This window comes from Dreissena polymorpha, chromosome 8 (genome assembly GCF_020536995.1).
Source record: "Dreissena polymorpha isolate Duluth1 chromosome 8, UMN_Dpol_1.0, whole genome shotgun sequence".
Classification (NCBI taxonomy): Eukaryota; Metazoa; Mollusca; class Bivalvia; order Myida; family Dreissenidae; genus Dreissena; species Dreissena polymorpha.
The window spans coordinates 17466741-17477524 of NC_068362.1; the positions used below are offsets into that span (position 1 = coordinate 17466741).

Sequence of the window (10784 nt, forward strand, 5' to 3'; positions counted from 1 at the left end):
CCTTATTTCATATTATTCATTGTACCAGAGCGGTGTAAGGGATGTAACAATAAACCAACTGATGTTTAAAGGACATGACATCACGTAGTAATTTAGGCATCATATCTAATGATAATAGATATAAAATTACTGACAATAGTTGTTTTTAATTGACGCTCACTTGAGATAATAGCTGCAACTTAACAAGTTTGAAGAACAATACAAATTTCGTTTACTGTCGATATTTTTTAAGAAGTGTTTTGGTTATTAAAGAAACTAATCTTTTTTAATTGAATGGTTCCGATGGAGCTAAAACGCATTAACTCTCGTGCGTAAAGGTTACAATATACTTTGTAAAGATGACCTTCACTTATCCATTGTAAAGGCAATAATTTCAACAATAAACGCAAAATATTGGCATGAGACCCTCATAACATACCTTTTTAAGAGCATTCCGTGCCAAATTGATTTGAACAATAAAAAAGATAGGCTCTGCGATATGTAAGTAAGAACTCGACACGAATCAAAGATCACTGTTGCACATCCATCTTTTACCTGCCATTCTCCATATATTGAAGGCATACGGCCAACTGTCAATGTATCAGGTAGTCTCCAAGCTCCAAGCAAAATAGTGAAATTCGTGTACGTAATAATGGTTTCCTACCACATGTACAAACACATTCAAAAATAAAGTCATGCCAAGTGCTCTGACCACGAAGTGTGTCTTCATCAAATAAATTGTTTTGATATTTTAGAGAGTATTACCTTTCTCTTTACAAATTCTTTTTTGTTTAAAAATGAATTGATGTTTTTAAAATGAATTGTTCGCTGGTACTTGAACCCAGGACCTCTTTCGTGTGAAGCGAGAGTGATAACCACTACACCACGGAACCGGTGTTTTGTTCATTTATTGAACATGAGCCTTTAACTTCATGTTTGTGTACAAATTGTAGAATTACATTCGTTTCCCACTGCAGCATGTAGATAAAGGCGGATGCTCAGCATATACTTTAGAGGGTTGTGGCTCAGAGGTAGAGCGTTCGCTTTGCATGTGAAACGCCCCGTTTTCGATCCCAGGCATCTCCAAATGTTTCGAAAAATGTGAAACAACATTTTACGCTTTTATGTAAAAAGTCTCCTCGTGTTTGTTTGTTTTAAATATAACCGCTTCATCATTAGAAACAACGAGAGCTTCATTACGAAACGCAGTTGTCCGCCTTTCGTTTACAAACCCTTTCGTGAGATTGAGTTCATCGTTAATTATGCAATGTGCAAATGAATTCCATCAAATGATACTTTTGAGAGCACTGTGAAATGTACAGTATTGTTCGTAACTCAAAGGCCATCAATACACATCTTGAGCAAATATAAATGCTACTTGTTTAGAATTCGTTCGTTATCGTGGAAATGTGTTTTTCTATTGGATACACATAATTTTATTATCGGACAAAGTTTTAGAATCGCGTTTAAGGGACATGACATTACGTTTAAAGGACATGACATTTCATCACGTAGTAATTTATTGGAAATACTGGGAAATATTTATTGGCGGACAAGCATGAACAATTTTAGTAACATATTCTGGGTCAAAACCCATACCTAGAATTGAAGTTGTAAGAACAAGTCTTATACGTGGATATGTTTTCTTCAATTCTTGTATTGTCCTGTCAATCATATATTCATCCTGTCCTGAGCAGATTGCACTGTACAAAGCAGTATCAATGCTTGTGGGCTGAAAAATACTATTTTAGTACATAAGAACTTGGCTCATATAGTACACTGGAAGAAATAACAGTGTGACAGGAAACTGTTCCCTTTCGTGAAACAGCCTGTCACATATTCCATGGGTAAATGCTTCATATTCACCTTCCACATCACACGAACTTCCCTTGTCAAACTTTTCTAAGAAAAGATTTGGCTTATCCGGACTGCTTTCAATGACGGTGTAGTTACTTAAACATAGTTGCTTTGGTAAGTTTTTCTTCTGTTCAGATGTAAGTGTTCCACTTAGTGCAACAAATGGTACAGAAGGAAAAAATGCCTTTAATGTTTTTAGTTCCTTGAAAGCAGTTCGAAACTCATCTCCCCTGAAAATACAGATGTGTATTTGTTTCATTTGAATAGTTATTAACAATATGGATAAATATATTTTATTATTCCAGCAAGGAAATACATGTTTGTTAAAACAATCAACAGGACAGAACAGAATTCTTTATTTGTACATAAAGGCCTCCGGCCCAAAATACATGTCGTTAATACAGTTGTAAGAGTTTAAGTTGTGTCAAACTTCAATGTTCAAGAGATATCAATTGCATCAAGTGGTACACATAAAGAGAGATTTTCCTAACAATATCAGCATCCTGAGAAGACATCAGTACATAGAAATCTTGAGGATCAGTACCATGTGTATACCAGTTAAACAAATATGAATTTCTAACATCATCATATTTATGACATTTAAAAACGGCATGAAATTCACAATCAATAACTAACGTGTTTAAATTGTGTAGGCAATAACTACATATACGGTTTACTTTCAATATACCACTATGTCTACCGAGTTCAATATTTAATTTATGATTTGATAATCTAAATCTGGACATGGCTGCACGGTTTTTGAAATAAATATCTAATGACAAGTATTTCTCAACATTTAAAAGACTTTTAAAGTGCCGATAGTGATAACATCTACTCGAATTTTCAACAGAAGCGTGCCAGTCTTGCGTACAGCAGTCGATAACACGCTGTCTAAATATTCTAATAAAATTATTTATGTTTCCGACATCTTGACTTATCCATATGAACCCTAAGCCGTATTTGTATAAGAGTTTTAACATTGGTTACCCAACATTTTCTGCCTACATCGTCAAGCGATTTTAACATATTGTAACATTGTTTTGGATATCTGTGTGATGGCATGGTTAATAAAGTACACCGGTATCGAATACAATTGACAAAGTATGTCGTACATAAAGGTAATCTACCACAGTCCCCTAGAACCATACACGTGTTTGTGGTTTTTGCAACATGTAGTTTATTTTAGCAATATTTGTTTTGAACAGTTTCAATAGAATCAACGTATTCATAGCCCCATAGTGATACTAGTTTTGAGTGGGCAGACGACCATGAGAGACCTGATGTTAGCAATATACCTAAGTATGTATAAACAGAAGATACTTTGATTTTATTTCCACGATAAAACCATTGTTCGTATTTGCGCAGAGGACCGCCATTTCGAAAAACGGTTATCCCAGTTTTGTCCAAATTAATTTCCATATCAGATTCATAACAAAATTGGACAATAATATTAATTTGCTGTTGAAGTTTTGCAGCAGTTTCAGCACATCCGGCCACCTTGACGCGTTCCGATGTTAAACGGGAAAAAATCAGTGATGTGGTTTTGAATTTTGATACATGACTTGAGATTTGCACAGAGAGCTTTAAGTATTCGAAGAAAGTTACCATGCACGCCTTTCTTCTCTAAGGAGATAAATAACTTGCTATGATTGATTTTATCAAATGCCTTACGAAAATCCACGTAGACGGAGTAGAAACGACCACCTCTCTTAAAAAGGTATTTTTGTACCATTGCATGTAAACAGAAAATATTATCGACAGTTGAATAGCCCTTTCGAAAACCAGATTGTGATTCATCTATCTTGTTGTTTTCTTCAGCCCAGTTTGACAATCGATTATTTATAATGGCAGAAAATATTTTGTATAATGTGGTAGAAATAGATATACCTCTGTAATTGCCAGGAATGTATGTCGGACCAGATTTGTGAATAGGAGTTACGACACTAGAACCCCAAGATAAAGGGATACTACCGGTTTCTAATATCTGATTAAATAGAAGTATCAAGATAGGAGATATGTCATCCGTGGTATATTTGAAAAATTCTGCTGGTATACTATCAATACCGCTACTTTACCCAAAAGATAAGGTAGAAAAAGATCTTTGAATCTCCTCAATTGTGATTGGTTCATTTAAGACAATGGCTGTAGGATCAGCGAGATTATGTGAATTATCAGTGCAAAAGTCTGGAAAAGTACTGATACCATTCAGACGGTGAAATACTATCATCTAAAGTCGCAATTGTTTTACCTTTTTTAAGAACTTTACAGGAGGAGCAGGGGTCGTTTCTGGTGTCAAATAATACTTTTCTGTTGGATTTCTTAAATCTATTAACCGAGGATCGGCAATAATTTTTGAAATCATTTTGCTTATCTTTATATGTCCGTAGGTCAAGAGGAGAATTTGTTTCTCGAAATTTTTGTAATGCTTTATATTTTGTCTGTTTGAAGGTATCACATATCGAATTCCACCACGGGGGCTTGGAAAAGGTGTATTTACTAAAAATTTTGACCAGCATACACTGAGCTGCGTTATAGTACAAAGAGGTTATGGTTTCAACTGCTGAATTAGCATCCTGAGAAATGCATTTTCGCAGTAAGTCATATATGGTTGGCAGTAAGTGTTTCAAATTATCCTTAAATTGTGTAAGTTTATCCTGTTTCCATTTAAATCTTTTAATAGGTAAAAGATTCCCTGTTATAATATTAAGAGGTGTTGGGTTAGGTAGTTGGTTAAGCTTAATCAAACATGAGATTGGGAAATAGTCAGATTCATCTCGATCGATCACACAAAAATCCTTTATGTAATAAAATAAACCGGAAAACGCTAACATGTAATCCACCACACTGGCGCCATCATTTGAGATGCAGGTAAAATTGCCATCAATATCACTAGAAAATCACCCATTTAGAAAGTGAACATCAAAAATACAACATAGGTTTACTAAAGACTTGTCAAAATTATTTGCACGGAGATTATCTCTGTTAGAACGAGGTAAATCAAAAAAGCTACCTTCGTATTCAACATTACCAAAAATATGAAACAATGTATCATCAGGTATAAAATCTAGGTAATCTTTACATCTGCTATTCATATCTCCTGAAATAAAAAGTGGAGTGACAAAATATTCTGTTTTAATACATTCTAAGTGTGACAGCATATTTATAATACCATCCTTTTGTTCCTTATCATTGTAGTAGCATGATCCTTCTGGTGAAATATAGGTAAAATACATAATAATATCTTCACACTTAAAAAAGGCTGAAAATTCACAGTATAAAACAATGCAATTATCAAATGTTTCAAATATACGGCGAAAATTGATCCTTTTAGCAAGAAAGCTTTTAATGTACACTCTAATACCTCCACTATTCCTTACAGATGTTTTTTCATATTTCCTACAAAATCAAAGTGAATGTAAGAATGTAAGACTCTAAAAATTCGTTAAATTCTCCGTTAAATTTACTCCATGTTTCATTTAGTGCAATTATATTTTAATTGTAGAGAAATGCTTTCACTTCACAATTGTCAACAAACTTGTGTAGACCGTTTACGTTCCACGAGAGGATATTTATATCTTCAAAGGGCGTGCTATTCTGTAAATAGCCTCGGCCTAATCCCTATGTGTCAATGTCGCTGTCACTTTCCACGTGTTCTTGAGAGGCGCTGATTAGTGGGGGGGGGGGGGGGTCTACGTCGTTGTTCCCGTGCATGTCGTTATCCAATCGTCTGCTTCTGTCATGCGTATTCCCACGATCGCTAGACTGAGTTGTAGTACGGCGTTGACCAATGTTTACTATCTGCTGTGTAAACTCATCATATTTGTCAGGGGCGTAGCTAGCATTTTTTGAGCTTTAGGCCCAAATATGTTACATAAAAACGGGGTGTGTGTGCGGGGGTCCTCCCCTGGAAATTGTTTAAATCCTATAACGCCTGTGATGAGATTTAAAGCATATCTCGACAAATAATAAGGTAAGAAAATTTAAGACTTTTGCCTGTATTTCTTTGATATTTTACTGTTTTATCCCAATGTCAGAGAACTAAATTTAACTGTATTATCTTTATACCAGAGAACTAAATTTTAAAACAATATGGAATTGAGAAACATTTAATATTGTAACACTCACTTATTCACAAGTCAAACCATGGGAATTCTTTCCAATAATACTGTCTGCATGTCTATATAGAAAGAAGTAGAGTTGATAATTGGAAGATATGTCCTTTGAACAAGACCAGAATCCATTGCCTGAGGATCATGTCAATATGAAATGAAGATTTCTTACACCTCACCACATTCAGGGTCAACATTTTAATGCGTTTTTCAAAGTTGAAGCAATTTTAATTTTTTCATGTTTCAAAAAAATTGTAGGCCCGGGCCTGCTGTGCCTAATAGCAGCTACGCCCCTGTTTGTACATGCAATTGTTTATGATTAGTTTATCGTAGCGTATCGACGAATAATTGCCTTTTCTGCGTTCTTGAATCATGCGATCACCTAGTATTTTCCGGTGCCTACGGAAACGTTCCGAATAGTCTTGTTGCACAGAAAAGTCTCTTCTTGATTTTAATACATCATTTGCTTTTGAGAGGATCATTTGACAATCTTTATAGCGAACAAACTTCGCAATTATAGTAGATTTCTGATCGTCCCTGGATTTAATTCGGTGTGCTCTGTCGATTTCAATTTGTTCCGCTTGATCGCCCAATTGCAATTCAGTTTTGAGAAATGACCTTAGTTTGTTCTCTGTCAAAGACCAATCTTCATTTACACTGCCAGGAATTCCAATAAAACGAAGATTGTTTCGACGAGTGTTGTTTTCGTACTGGTCTAGTTTAATTTCCAATTTCGCAACATGTTCACGAAGTGATGTATTTTCTTGCTTAAGGAAGTCACAGTCATTTTTAATATCGTTAATACTGGACAGGAGTGAGTCAAATTTAGAGTTCATTGAGTTTATTTCAGCGGAAATATTGTTGTTTTGCATTAATAAGTCCTGCTTCATAGAACGAAGGTATTCAAAAAGATTATCATTACCGTTGTTACTTCCATTTCCTTCGTTACTCTGCTGGTCAATGATCGTGGTATTTCGTGCATGCGACGTCAATGGGGTAGATGGTTGCTGACCTGAGACTGACTGGTGCGTGCTCGTAGCGGTTGCATAGGACGCAATGCTTCTTTGACCTTGCCTTGTGGTCGGCCCTTGTGGGGGTGGAGGTTGGGCTGGGAGGGCATTAGTGTTCCTGTCGTAGTCCAGGTAAGGGCTCTGAGTAGCATGATCCACAGCCGAATTATTTCTGGTCGAGGTAGCTCTGCGTGGTCCATCCGCATCTTGTTTTGGAGGGCCTGGGTTAGACTCGATATCTCCACAGGTGACCAATATGGCCGCCAGTAATGTAGCTATTTTAACTATTTAGCTATTTTAACTGTCAACTTCAGCTCATTACTAAACTTCACTACAAGCACTTTTAGCCTTAGTTTACACTTATTCGGTTGAGAGAAACATTTTACATCGCCACTGAATAATATCAATACCCATGATGTTTAACACTTTTTAACACTATTTTTGCTCATTTTTTACTAAGCGCGAAAAACTCGTGCCGCCATAGTCAAGGGACACAACTATTTGACATGATAAGCAATTTTTTGAAGCTATCCATTATATAAAGGGAATCCCTGTTATAACATTTTTGGTACATGTTGTAGATGTATTGGCTGATTTTTTAGAACATTTAATCTTTGTGAAATAAGCTCAAAACATAACAAACAATTCATAAAAGGTATTTTAAGAATAATGGTATTGAAGTTACTTTTTTGACAAAACCTACATTAACCTTCTAAGGAAATACAATGGGAAACTTCATCTAAGATTAAAGTATTTTTATTTGGTCACCTTTATCAGCATACCAGTTGCATTGTAGCTACTCAAATTATAATAGTTCCTCAGTATTGCATTGTTATGTTTCATTTTATGGCTGCAAAAAAGTATTACCAGTCACCATTTTGTTTATGGTAATAATGATGCTTGAGTCCAGTAGCCATGGCTTCTAAAATATGTTCTCCAGGGCTCATAGAATTTTGTAGAAAGGAAAGTGTGCCAATGAACTAATGGGTTCAAAATATTAGTTTATATAACCCCGTATTTATGTGTTATGTTCCCGGTTTTTATGTTTAATGTGTATCAACAGTTCAAGACAAATCACAATTTGCTTCATTAAATGGAAAATATTCTCCCTTAAAGTACAAAGGCAGATATGACGATTTCAGCAATTAAAATTGCACACGTCATTAAATTATGTAGTAAACTTTAACAATTTAAAGAATTTAAAAGAAATGCAAGCCTTTTTACTCAGTGTTCGGAGATATATTGTTATTAAAAATATCAACGTCAAATTCGACACTTCTGATAATGGGTCATTAGCGTGAGAAATAATCATTGTATATGTAGGTTAGAATCCCACTGGACCCAAATGTCAGAAATATTTTAAGATTCTCATCGGTAAAGTTTTTACATTTTCATTGAAATTCTGAAAATGTCAACATAATTATGCCAGTTGTCGAATTAACGTTTCCTTTAAATCATTAGTGTGGCTACCATAAAGTTCATTTCCATGAATAGCATCATCTAACTGAAATGATTATACATGAAATTGAAGACAAAAAATGAGTTAACGTCTGTATGTTTAAAATAAATTTTTATTTAGTTATGTACAAGTAAATAACCAAAACGAATGTATAGAGATATTAGAGTTCTTAAATTTTTGATTTAATGTAATGTCAACTACATTTTTAAAGATATATTATTTTCATTTTTTATATAAGCCTAAATCATATTATGATAAAAAAAACTACAACTAACGTGTTCAACTGATGTACAGTATCTCGACAATGTCCATATAAACAGACTCACTGATCTATGACCCTTTGGGTTATAAAGCTGAGAGTTGAATTACTGCAACTACTCCATAATGGTAAATTAGTAAGAAATATACAGTAAGGTCACTGGTATAGGGACTCTTGGCACAATGTGTCTTTAACTTATACAATTGTTCAGCATGTAAAAGTTAAATGAGCTTCAAATAGGTTTACCTAGAAATTAATTTAAATTACAGTCTTGCAAAGAGTGTTGTAACAATTTTGTCTATTGAATTAAAAAGGACATAAGCCATGTTGTATAACCACTTGAAACATACCATTTATCCAGAATATGACATTCATCAATGACAACTGCTACAACATGCTACTTTTCAGTATTTCTCGACCTTTGTGGGTGTTTAGTAGAGCTTCAGGATGGCACAATATAACTGAAAAATCACCCTTTATCAGATGGTCGATGTTTGCATCTGTCTTGCATCTGCTCAAATGCCGGTTAATGTCCCCATCTTGTTCAAACTCACGACCATCATCTACAATAGCACTAATGTCAAGTCTGCATGATGAAATGTTATGTTTTCTTAATGACACACACTGGTCTTTCTGAATTACATTCAATGGACAAACAACCAAAACAACGGGTTTGTTAACATTTTCACCAAGAACTTTGGGTAGTAAATGATAGATTATACTCTTTCCATATCCATCGGGAAGATTTACGATAATGTCTCCTTTTCTGCTTGCTAAATACATTAAAGCTTCACGCTGTTTGTCTTTCAAAATCAGTTTCTCGTCGTAGCAACGCACGACAGCATCCAATTTCTCCATTTTGTTTACATATGGCGGAATAATTTTAGCTGCGTAAAAAGACAGGGAAATGGTTCCCATATTTTTTATGAAACACATTGATATAAATTCAATATAAAGGATTTGTAAGTTAGATATGCATATAACTTTATGCAGGGATATTATAAATAAACTTAAGTGAAAGAAAAATTATTTCTTAAAGTTTTGCCTTTTTATTATGATAAAAAACTACAACTTACGTGTTCAACAGATGTTCAGTATCTCGACAATGTCCATATAAACAGACTCACTGATCTATGACCCTTTGGGTTATAAAGCTGAGAATTGAATAACTGCAACTACTCCATAATGGTAATTCAGTAAGAAATATACAGTTAGGTCACTGGTATAGGGACTCTTGGCACAATGTGTCTTTAACTTAAACAATCGTTCAGCATTAAAAAGTTAAATGAGCTTCAAATAGGTTTACCTAGAAATTAATTTAAATTACAGTCTTGCAAAGAGTGCTGTAACAATTTTGTCTATTGAATTAAAGAGGACATAGGCCATGTTGTATAACCACTTGAAAATACCATTTATCCAGAATATGACATTCATCAATGACAACTGCTACAACATGCTACTTTTCAGTATTTCTCGACCTTTGTGGGTGTTTAGTAGAGCTTCAGGATCGCACAATATAACTGAAAAATCACCCTTTATCAGATGGTCGATGTTTGCATTTGTCTTGCATTTGTTCAAATGCCGTTTAATGTCCCCATCTTGTTCAAACTCACGACCATCATCTACAATAGCACTAATGTCAAGTCTGCATGATGAAATGTTATTTTTTCTTAATGACACACACTGTTCTTTCTGTATTACATTCAATGGACAAACGACCAAAACAACGGGTTTGTTGACATTTTCACCAATAACTTTGGGTAGTAAATGATAGATTATACTCTTTCCATATCCAACTGGAAGATTGACGATAATGTCTCCTTTTCTGTTTGCTAAATACATTAAAGCTTCACGCTGTTTGTCTTTCAAAATAGTTTCTCGTCGTAGCAACGCACGATAGCATCCAATTTCTCCATTTTGTTTACATATGGCGGAATTATTTTAGCTGCGTAAAAAGGCAGGGAAATGGTTCCCATATTTTGAATGAAACACATTGATATAATTTCAATATAAAGGATTTTAAAGTTAGATATGCATATAACTTTATGCAGGGATAATATAGATATACTTAAGTGAAAGAAAAATTATTTCTTAAAGTTTTGCCAAGATTC

At 34.5% G+C, this 10784-nt stretch overlaps 1 pseudogene; it reads right to left on the reverse strand.

The window, feature by feature from the left end:
* Positions 1–1498: 1498 nt before the first annotated feature.
* On the reverse strand, positions 1499–9531 carry LOC127841286 (uncharacterized; annotated as a pseudogene).
* Positions 9532–10784: the final 1253 nt, after the last annotated feature.